The sequence below is a fragment of the Anopheles coustani genome, chromosome 3, assembly GCF_943734705.1.
Source record: "Anopheles coustani chromosome 3, idAnoCousDA_361_x.2, whole genome shotgun sequence".
NCBI classification, from domain to species: domain Eukaryota; kingdom Metazoa; phylum Arthropoda; class Insecta; order Diptera; family Culicidae; genus Anopheles; species Anopheles coustani.
In genome coordinates this window covers 41,967,962-41,979,745 of record NC_071288.1, presented here as the reverse complement: position 1 = coordinate 41,979,745, position 11,784 = coordinate 41,967,962, and the positions used below count along the sequence as shown (strand labels likewise).

Below are 11,784 nucleotides of genomic sequence, written 5' to 3'. Positions count from 1 at the left end.
TTGATAGGTTAAACGATTTAAGTATCTCCTTTATTAGCATGAGAACGGTACGATACCATAACACCGCGTCTTCCAATGACATACAGAGTCTTTATTATCGTGGCAGTCGTTAACTGAACATCGAGTGAATATTCGCCATCGTTAAAGTACCGTCAGTATGGCAAGCATGCTGGCCGAGTGAACATCGTTTTGCGATTCTATGAGTTTTCTTTATCACTTGATGGCTTAACACTTCCGAATAGAAGAAGCATGTGTATTCATGAGCCTCATGCGAGTTACGATATTACGTGGGCTCTTATTTCATTAGATGTAGCTTACGAATAATATTCTGGGCAAGTTGCTTTAAATTACAATGCTCATAAGACATATCAAAACGATTTGTTTTAAATGTTAGTTTAAAAAACATGTGAACTAAAAATGCGGAAGTGTTTCGAAATAGAGTACTTTGAAAAGATGTCTTACGAGTGAGCTTTATCGATGTCATTTTTACTCGTTGCTTAAATGTGAGAATGAAAAGTATTACATTGCGTGCTGCGCTGATGTACGGGCAAACCTTTTTTATGACATTGTCCAGATAGGTAACTGCTTGGAAAGAAAGGTAGAAGCCAATCAATTGAAATGTGGAAGTAAACATTCGCATCACAAGTATAAAACTGTTATGACTTACCGCAAAATTTCACGAGATTCATGTGTTAACATTCTCTCCATGTGAGACATTTAACATCTTTTCCTAACACACAAAACTGAACCATGTCCGGGCCATAAACAGGAAACCCACTTTGTAAAATAGAGCCTCGCCTCAGGTTCTTAGCGTCATCTCTGTAACCAGAAACAAGTAGAACAGCATTCGCGATCCGATTGTTCAGTTTTATAACCCACCCTGTTCGAACTTTTCTCCCAAGCCTGTTCAAAGCTAAAAATTTCCGCAACATGTACGGCTCCATGTTAAGCAGTTCAGCGTATCTCGACCAACGTCGGCATCGTTGGCTCTGGAGGAAACACGATTAAACTGAGGTAATTCCATCGCACCGAGCAAACGATTTTCACAATGTCAGCGCCATTAGCAACGATGGCAATGGTAAAGCGAACGATGAAATCTCCCCTGAGGCCGAAGGCTTCATGGGCAGCACACCTGATTGCATGAAACGTTCTGATTTTCGGTTGAGATGTTTACCGGTTGCTGCCTAAATTTTTTCCAGTGTTGGCTTTGTGCCGAAATGCACCAGATTCGGGTATTTACGAAAACGAAAATGGGGTCACTGAGTCACTCCACCGTGGAGTGTGGCTATAAGATTCTCATGCCACGTGGTAAAATGCAGTGCCATGTCTAACAGTCGACTGGAAAGAAAGGTAAGCTTAGTACGTTTCTCTTAAAAATAACCTTGTTAAGAGAACAAGGAACCATTGGTTCGAAACACCCGTACTAACGAACCGGAATATTGGCTCGAAGACTAGGTTACATATTCCATCGCCCATATGGACGTTTGTGTGTATGTTTTCTTTCCTTTCGTTACACATCCCCCTGAGAAAAATTCCTTAATGCTGCGCGGGCGATCAACGGAATTCGAACCAGCAAATAAAGAGTCACGTTACATATGTAATAACAATTTAGCAAACGTTACATTGAGGCGTTCGTCTGCAGGTCGGCTTGCATATTTCATGTTCTTTCTCCAAAGCCGATGGAGGTGACGAAAGACAACATAAATATTCAGACTCTGAACGAAATATCATCAAACCTTTAATTCAAATGAACCATGACGAAAGAAAACTGCTCGGTTCAGATCTTTCTAAATTGAGTTATTGGGAGACCATACATGATTCAGAAATAAAGACAACAGCCAGTCATGGTTGAAGTGCTTAAGAAAGCATTCTTTAATTTAAGGCTTCTTGAAATTATGCCTTGATGGGATTGAGGATATTGAACAATGCATATTTCATTAGTTTTAAATAACTATTGAAGGCTAATAAATTATAATAAAGCTCGCAGAAAACCCTTATTCTGGTGCATCAGAGCTGCTTCATCATGGTTTTTTATATTTCTTATCAAAAATTGACAGACCTGCTCAATAAAGGACAGCAAAATTCATTCCAGATTATTTTCTCTATGACCTTCTTCCAAATAACACTCACACCAATGGATGTGTTTCAAACGTGGCATTTTGATGTATTCGATGACATCGTGTCCGTTTGATGGATTCCCCTCAGGTTCTAAAAAAAAAACACGCGTGAAAGCCCTCGCTATCTATGTTTATGATAAGCCCACGCACTTCCTATGGAAAACACCATCCGGTCAACCTTAAGGGACGCAAGAGATGGTAATCAGTCGTCGAGCTTTCAACTGCATCTGACCTTAAAATCATGAGACTAAAAGGAATCGAAGGAGCGTGAAGTTTCAAATTTTAACACGTCTTAGAAGTCGCGCGAGCATCTTGTGTCATGAATTTCTAATGTGGTCGATTAATCGATGTTGGAAAGATCGTTTTGAAATAGGGAGTGAATCGCATCGATGGAAATGTTATAAGCCTGTACCTCCAAAGTGCGTCTTTAGAAGAGTGCTTTTCGACCAAGTTTCATACAGGAGAAACAAGTTCATCTGCCGGTAGAGGATGGAGGATAAACATTGCCACGCACTTCGTGAGACACGGCGCAGACTCCACGAGGATGAGAAGTCACATTGCCGGATCAGATGGTGCTCTGAACAGATCCTCACGCTGGAGAAAACAATTCCCGATGAACCTCACTGTTAGGGCAGGTCCTGTGAGGCCTACTCCGGAGGCTGAAAGGTCAGTCCTGGTTAATGCGCTACTGAGAGCGGGCGTCCATATTGGATACAGTGCATCGGCAGGTTTATCAGAATGGATCTGCTATTACGGTGTATCGTCAAGTGCTTCTTCGTTCAAAACAGTTCATCGAATTGCTGAACTGGTGTTCGTTGGGGAAATGGCAATTCTATTATCTAGCTCTGTACGGTTCCAGCAGATTTGCTGAGTGTCAGTCCAGCTGAAAGATTAAACAAGAACAAGATTAATCAAAATCAATTATCCTGTGGGTACGTGTCCATTCAGTGATGAGATAAGCCTTTCAATACCGTGTCTTTTATGTAGCGACTCGTCTGGAAAAATGTAATAAAACACTTGCTGATCCTGCAGGAGACCATAACAAGTATGACACTAGTCGCTCTGAACGTTCCGTTTGTTCGCTCGCAGCAACAAATGGCTCGGTACCACCTTGTGATAGAAAGACGCTCCACAGGGAACCATCAGCAAATTCTGTGGTGGAAACTCTGAGTGTATTCGAATGGTGGTGGTAAACAACTTTCGCACCATTTATATGCGCGAAGGTCATTACCCTGAGGAGGTGTACATGTAACTGCGAAATTATATTGAAAAAATGATCCAGAGACTGTCGCGCACTTCGAGAGGGTGTTTGAGTTGCCACTAAAATGAATACAACCTCAAGTGAATAATGGAAACAGTTTTTGGTCAGGGAACATTTAGAAAGTGTTCTTCACTCTGTTGAATATATTACTTTTTTATGTAACAACTAACATTCCAGTTATTTTATCAAAATTGTTTTCCTTAAAAACTTATAGCAAAGTGATCAAATAAACATAAATCATATACATCGTTGTAGGAATTCTCTCAAACTCAGAATAGACAATGAACACAATGACAACAAACACTGAAGATGTTTGTGTCACTAACATCAAAGCAGTTTTTAATTTTTTAAAAAAAACAGCGCAACGTTCATACCCAAGCTTAAAGTAATTTTTGTGTAAATGTAACCTCGTTGGTTTTCATTTATTTTGTTTCGAGAACGTACAGATCTTCTTTAACTTTGCAAATTTGTAGGTTGTTTTTAAAAATTGTTCATCCTATGATTGCATGGAAATATCAAATTGATTATTAATTGAAAACGTTTCAATAACTTACACTCGCCTATAAACATGATTTAGTTTCTTGGACTACAATAATTTTACCGACGTTTCGTAAACTTATAAGATACTCGATGGTATGACAGATGTCTTCAGCTATTTTCACTCAAACATTCTAAAGCCGAGTTTCGACGAGTCGATTGGCAAGTTGCCATCGTCTCGTTCGGTTTGTGTCGCAAAGGAAACCGAACGTCTTTTCAACCAAAAACCACCAGACCAAGCCTTCAAAATGTGTGGACATTTCACGGAGAACGTACCACAGGACCCCATCCAGGCTTTAGCCATTTATCATTATCAGCATCCGACGCGTGCATGCAGAGTTTTCCGGGTTTCCTGCCGAGCAAACGTTGGCATGCGGGAAGACACGACTTACCTTCCAACGGCAAGACTCTGTCCATTCTTATTCGCTGCCCGCGGATAAAAGCGTTCGTGTGCGCGCTATTCATGAACATTAAATATATCACTGATTCTGGACTTCCATTTTGTTCCCCTGAACTTCGCTCTCCATAACCGTGGCCACTGTTTTACCCTTGTGCACTTTTCGATAGGCCTAATGTAGGAAGGGAAATCGAACCACACGGACGTAAACGGAACTCGTAGCATTGTGGATAACGAGAATTTATGGTGGCGATTTATTTATGAACGCTTTTTGTGCCAATCGCTGGCTTACGCAACTGTCCATTCGTGCAACGTTTCGATGTTGAATCGGATTTGGCCGTCTCGATAGGTTTGTTGCGTGCGGGTACGCAGAAAAACACTCAGTTATTACGCCTAGCGGTGGCTAATAAAAAACGAGATAACCAGATTATTCACGCTTAAAAGAGTCTATCTGCTGATTGAGTTTGGCCACAAGAAACACACCACGGGACGTACTTTGATTCATCGTTTAGTCGTTTAATGTTATCTTCCATTTTTCTGAATTTTATTTCTTTATGTAACCCAAAACACCTTCGTTAGCTTAATATTTGTTCACACAAACTTACGATAAGTAGCATTCTTCTATCTTTCAAATATACATCATTTCTCCGTTCCGCAGGTAACTGGTATGCCTAGCAATAATCTTACCTGAGCTGGCCTAGAAACACGAAATTTCACTCAAAAAAAAAAGGAAGATCATCAAAAAGAGCAGCGGCGATGAACGTGTCTTGGAGCGTAAAAATTGCTAAAATAAATGATCGTATTCTGTTACTGAAACTTGTAATGTTACAGTTCGGTGCTTGTGCATGAAATGAAAAAAGAAGACCGCTGAATTACCGATAAATGATAGCAGAAGACGGAAAACTTTAACCCTGTTCCCTCCTGAAGGACCGTAAAATACCGAAGACACAAGCAGTGAAACCAGAGAATGGAATACCGGTTACTTCTACGAAAGTAAAAATAAAGGCAAATCAACTGACTACAGGGAAGAACGGAAAAACATTCGGAAACAAAGTGTTATTTAGGTTTCGGTAAAACAAGTAAGACGGACGTGAACGTTTTTTATTTCCAAGTTTTTTCCTCTCAGAAAGACAATAAAAAAGAACGAAACTGAAAGAGAGTGCTTCCGTTTCCATTTCGAGTGACTGAACGATACAACATGGAAACTTGGCATCGTCATTAGGCGAAGCAATGCGGATAATGATTTTGTGATGACATCGCTGGGCAGCTTGAAGCATCAATGCAACAGAGTCGCACTTGCGACAATTGTGTTCTTACTGACGGTAACAATTGGTAGGTATTTTTATCAACTTAGAAGATTTTGTCATCGACGTAAAATCAATTAACTAACTAATCATAAGAAGTTTATCAACATAATTGTAACGAAATTGGTTATCCGACCAATCGCAACGGAAGTTCGGCTAGAATTTCCCGAGAGTTTGGTCTGTTACAGTTGAAATGAACGTTAATGATTTAACATTTGTCATAAAATCCCTAACAACAACCAAAAGTCCGAGCAAAAGTAAAATACAATACCAAACATGATGAAACATTGTGCACTTTTTTGAGTACGACATCACAATATTGACCATTTCTCAGGAACCCACACTCGTATCGCGTCCGTATTGTATTACATCAAAATGAAGAAATTAGGTTTATGGTTACAATATATTCCATCTGTGCTTCCAAATTTATCAAGCAACCTCAAACAGTACGGATCTAAACAAAAAATACACGCGATGGTGTTCTGAAAATTTAAAAGTCGTAATACAACTTGTATGTAGCTGTATTCCATTTAAACCAAATAATATGGAAATGTTGTTATTTATCTCTGGTTTAGTCATTTTCTAATTAGTTTTGCAAAATCCAATCATTCATTTTAATTGTTCTGTTTGAAATGAATCCCCAATGACGGTTGAGTGCCTTCTAAGAAGGGTTTTTACTAAGAAGGTTTCTAAGAAGGTTTTAATTTACTTGGCAGTTTACAGATGGAACAAGAGATGTAAAGGTTAAAACGTCATTATCCTAAACAAACAAACATTTACATGTTTAAATGTTTAAAACAAAAAAAAATGGTTTACTGCTTTTGAAAATAAGTCAAAACAATTAACTGACATGAAATTAGTAATAAAAGTGAATATGTTTGGAGCATTCGCTTTCGGTTTCAGATGCTCACGAGCAGACAATGCCTGCAGATCATGCCATGGTGGCGCTCGTTTGCCTACCCTGCAACCCGTGACGTCCTTCCAGCAATCGGTCCCATCAATCTCATCGGCATCGCTTGTAGCCGAGGACAGCTTTGCCTACGGTGTTACATCGAAAGGGGCGTCTACACTGGCTTCAGGCACGCTTTTGGACTGGACAACGACGACGGTAAACATGTTGGTGTTTGGTACGCAATCTAGCCGAAACATTGAAGCTGACAGTCCCGGCTGACCAGAGGCGAAGGTAGATCCATCCGTAGAAAGTAGCAGTGACGTGAAAAGCACATCATTTCAGCCACGTAAGTCTAGATTGAATTAACAGGTGTCTGAGTCAGTAAGCTTACAATCTATAGAAATAATTCAATTATACAATGCAGGAGAAACCAGATAAATGATATTTCTAGAAGTTAATTGACAGCAAATGGCAAGTCAATCATACGTCGAACCAGAAAGAAAAGCAATATAGGATAGAATCTCTCTAAGAATGGCTATCTCGGAGAGAACAAACTATATTCTATCCTTCTCATTGTCATTTCGAACACTATAGTACATTTCGTGTTTTACTGACCACCGTTAAAGCTGACTCAATTAAATTATTCAAATCACACTGATGATACGTTCTTTCGGTCGCATCCCATTGTTCGGTTCTAGCATTACTCATTCCCACGCTACCTGACGTGCGACGTAGTCGAGTCGTCCATTCGATGCCTTATCAGAGCAAGCATCACCACGAACGCCACTGGGGTCCATTTTTCGAGGAACCGGTCAACGTGACTTCCGGAGCGGCCTTGCCCGTTGGATATCATTTATCAACGGAGGCCATCCTCAACTGTAGGGTAAATGCTGCAAGACAAAACGGTAAGCATCGCCGACAGCTTCGCCATCTTCGTCATCCAGATGTCGTTATTCATAAAAGGAACCACAATAGGCCGAGCTATCCCAAAGCACGCGATTTCATCGGATAGGAGCCTCCTTACCATATTAAATCATACCTGCGCACCTGAATGTTTATTCCTTCCGGACTGGGAAGGAATCGTCTCCGAAGACCTCCAGCGCGTCTGGTGATGAAAGTGAGGCTATGGCCGGGGACTAAAACCGATTCGAGATTTATGTGCGGATGAATATCCGAGTGCCCCGACAGAGGGCGCTTTGCCCTTTGCTAAACAGGATGAGAAGGAGTTTGGAGAACCCGAACCCGTAAGCGGGCGAAAATTAATCTTATCTCTCCCCCCCCCCCCTTTTTACTCTTTTCCACGTGCTGGCATTTTATCTGCTCTTCCATCCTCCCTCGGAATGTTTGTGGCATGTATCGCCGGCGTAGGTGATGTGGATCCGCCGGACCACCGATAAGGTGTCATTACTCACCGTCGGCAATAATACGTACAGCGGGGACCCGAGGATAAAGGTGAAGTTTCAATATCCCAATAATTGGAGGCTACATATCAACCCGGTCAAATCGGACGACGCCGGACTGTACATGTGCCAGGTGTCGACACATCCTCCTCGGGTGTTCGCAACGAATCTGACGGTGCTGGGTAAGCTGAGGGCAAGGATTCGAATCCAGCTAGGATCCCTCAAAATTAGTAAATAACCTGTAGAAGTAAATAATTTTCTGGTGTGATAATTGAAATTCGAAACGACGTAAACGTGAAAAAGGGAGTAACTTACTCATGATAGTCTTATGCGTACACGAGACGTACACCTACATATCTCTAGGGATAACTTTTATTCATATTATTATTTGAATATTAGTTTGTTAGATGTTAAAACCTTTTTTATTCAATTCAGATAAAACCTTTTCTCTAGAATGTGCGAATATACCCAATAAAATGTTCGATTTTTTTCCAAATTAATTACGAAAACTGGACTTCGTTCGAATCTTTCTACTGCCTCCGTTATCAATAATTCTATTCCAACTATATCGCCAATGATTGGGTTCATTTCACCCTTCACTCAACCACACTCTCTTTTCGCTGATATGCACAGAACCCACCGTGCGGATTGTGGACGAAGTGGGTCACGAGTTCTACGATCGGTACTATAAACTGGGCAGCACGATAGAAATCTCATGCCAAGTTTCGACGTCGTATTTGGCGACTTTGCCCCCGAGCTTCGCGTCAGCGTCTCAGAGATCGAAGGCATCCGTATCGGTGGCGGCTAACACTGTCGGCCATACATTTCCCCCGGGAGGAAGCGACAAACGAGTGATGTAAGGACCACCGAGGAACCCTAAAGACGATAACAAACTAACCGACGTCACGAAAAGCGGCTTGAAAGCGGACCAAGGATGGTGCCGAGCTGCCGAAGGATGTCAAAATGAGTTTTAGGTGAGTTTCATCACCCATACTGGATAAGGTATATGTTTGTGTCCATGTTGATGTAGTTGGTACGTGTTGGGATGGTTCTGACGACGAGGTGTCATTTACCGAAAATTGGTCTATTTCGAAAGAAACTGCTCTTGTTGGTTGTGATGCAAACTGTGATTCCATGTGTAATAAAGATGATTATTATGTGGCATTACATGCCATTACATTAGTTTATTTCCCTTATCATAACATTCAATTTCTTGTTTTTTTTTTACAAATTATCATATCAGTATCAATTTCTCTAGTAATGTTGTTTTCGTTTTAATAATAACAGGTTTGATAATGTTCAACGTATATAAATGACATGTATACTTAAAGTATGCAGAAAAAATAAATAAACCATAAAAGAAGACTAGAACCTATGAACCCATAAAAGAAGACGAATTTGTTCCTAAATTGTCCTGAAACGTTCGCCATAATGTTTTGTGTTCCACATTCAGATAGAATTCCGGTGAAACATCGTTTGAATCCACTGCCTGGCGAATCCTTTCATCACACCGGACAATTTGTGGTTCAGCAACGGGCATTGAATGAAAATGTATCGACAATTCGCAGAACCGAAGCAACATAACTGTGCCGTATTGTTTCCCGGTCTCAATCGGATCCATCACGCATCCATGCGGCCTTTATGACCGACGTCCTTTCCGTCCGATGGTCTAACCTGTTATTCTCCATTCGTTCACAGCGGAACCAAGCAGTGGCTCATAAGCCGCATTTCGATCCTGCATGCGAACCGTGTCCACAATGGCGCCTACAACTGCACCGTCGCTGGCAAGCAGAGTACGTCGGCCCAGGTGCAGGTTCTAAACGGTGCGTATGGGTAATACGATTAGCATCGGGGCTGGGTCAAGCGGCTCAAGCAGCACAGCGACCCTCGGTTCTCGCAAGTGTGATGATGAAAATTTTATTGTCTTCGGATTTTCGGTACTTTTCGTACAGGTGAGACGCCGGCCGCAGTGCAGCATAACTCTGGTCATCGACGGGAGGAAGCGTTCGTCCTGGTTGGCATCAATACGATAATGGCGCTATTGTCGTGGTGTGTTCTACTGAATTTTGGCTGGTTTCAATTGAAACGATTGCAAATATGATGAGAATTTGTTCACATTCTTTTTAATACCGTTAAAACGCTGCAAAATCGATCGACCTGGGCAAAGGTTATTGAAATTACCACACAGATTTAGAAGATGTGACTGAGCGTATTCAAGAGACAGTAATACAAAGGAAATGTCCCAAATGCGAATGATGATCGAATTGGTATTCAGCCCTCTCTGCAACATACTGTGGTTGCGTCTAAAGAGGTATAATCATGTGTAAATAAAAACAGATCAATTTATCAAATACTATAAGTATTGTTAATATGTAAATATTTGAAAGGTTAACAGATTTGATATGTTTCGATGGAACAATAAATGACTTGTGTATGCAACAACACAGTTTCGAACACCCTGAGTGAAGTGCATTACTTTCCATTTTAATTTTTGTCGTATTCCGAATATCCCATACTCACAAAAGAACAGTGATGCAACGGAAATCCAAAGGAAATTTCAGGATAAACATTATAGTTTTGTTCAAACGAAGAGGGGGTTTTAACTAAATACTTTAAATATTTATTATTGTTTTGAAAACGTAATTGATTCTTCGTATGCATGGATTTTGTTTATTCTATTTGAATAATCCTGCTTATCATATGGTGATTTAAGGAATTGCAATTTCAATTCGAACAGGCGATGAGCTATAAATTATTATAATTGTAGACTTGTAGTATCCTCGGCGCCAATCACTTAGTTTCTCAAAACAATATAAATTCAATCTCTCTAGGATTTCCACAGCTAATGGATCCTATTCTTCCTGGTCCGAACGCTGGCTGCAGAAGATTGTGTCTCTACCGTTCGCCATTCGATGGATTTCAGCCGTTTGCAAGATGATACATAAAAGCCCAGCAGCAATGTCTTTGAATAATTGCAACAGGAGGAAAAACAAAAGGGACCCAGAGAATCGTTCTAGCAAATCCGATCTCAATCCTCCCTGTTACCCGATGGCAGGAACAATGTTTCCGCCGCTTTCAGTTCCTCAGCGCTGGAACCAGAGCTTGGAAAGCTTCAGCACGCCAACCCGTCGGCTTGATATATGCAATTCACTCAGCTTTTCTTAATAGATTAACGTTTTTTCATTTGCCTTCTCGGATGCCATTTCCTTCAGTCTACCTTTCTCCAGCTCGTTCCGATGACAAGCCACTGGAGCGTGGGTTCGGTTACACCAGCCTTTCTTCTTGCTTTGTGCGGGATTGTGCACTTGAGAAACCGTTGGCAAAAAGGCAGGATGGTGGGTCGATTTGATTTGTAATTGATTTTTCCTCAACTCGTCTATACTGCTTCCGGATGGGTTGCAGTTGGGAGAGGTTTCTTTTCTTACAGTTCTGCCAGAAGAACCATTCAGAGCGAAAGGTAATGCATAAAACGGTGATCGAGCAATCGAATGAATGGCAAACGAGGGTTTCTTTAGCTTTCTTCCACTTGCTGACTTAACCACCAGCCCGAAGCCGAAGAATGGTGGAGCTATTCTCGAAGGACAGGTGAAGAAAGGAAAGTTTTTGCGACTTTTCGTCAACCTAGATTTAAATCCACACGTTTCATCGCGCTTCCGGACTCGGCAGTTCGCAGGTGGAACGAAGAAAAAGTTCTTTTCCTTCTTCGCTTAATTTTTCCTCCAAGTTACGCCTCATCTGGTTTCCGTCACTTTTCACGGTGCACTAAGCTTGCCGCTTGTTCTGAACGCCTTCGACGCTGCGAAAAATTTTATCCCATCTGCGCGACGCGTTATCAATGCCAGTGAAAAACCAAGGTCTTCGAATGGCTGGCACGTG

The 11,784-nt window shown here is 41.2% G+C and overlaps 1 pseudogene; it reads left to right on the top strand.

The window, feature by feature from the left end:
- The first annotated feature begins 6,655 nt into the window (after positions 1–6,655).
- On the top strand, positions 6,656–10,080 carry LOC131271854 (uncharacterized; annotated as a pseudogene).
- The last annotated feature ends 1,704 nt before the right edge of the window (positions 10,081–11,784 follow it).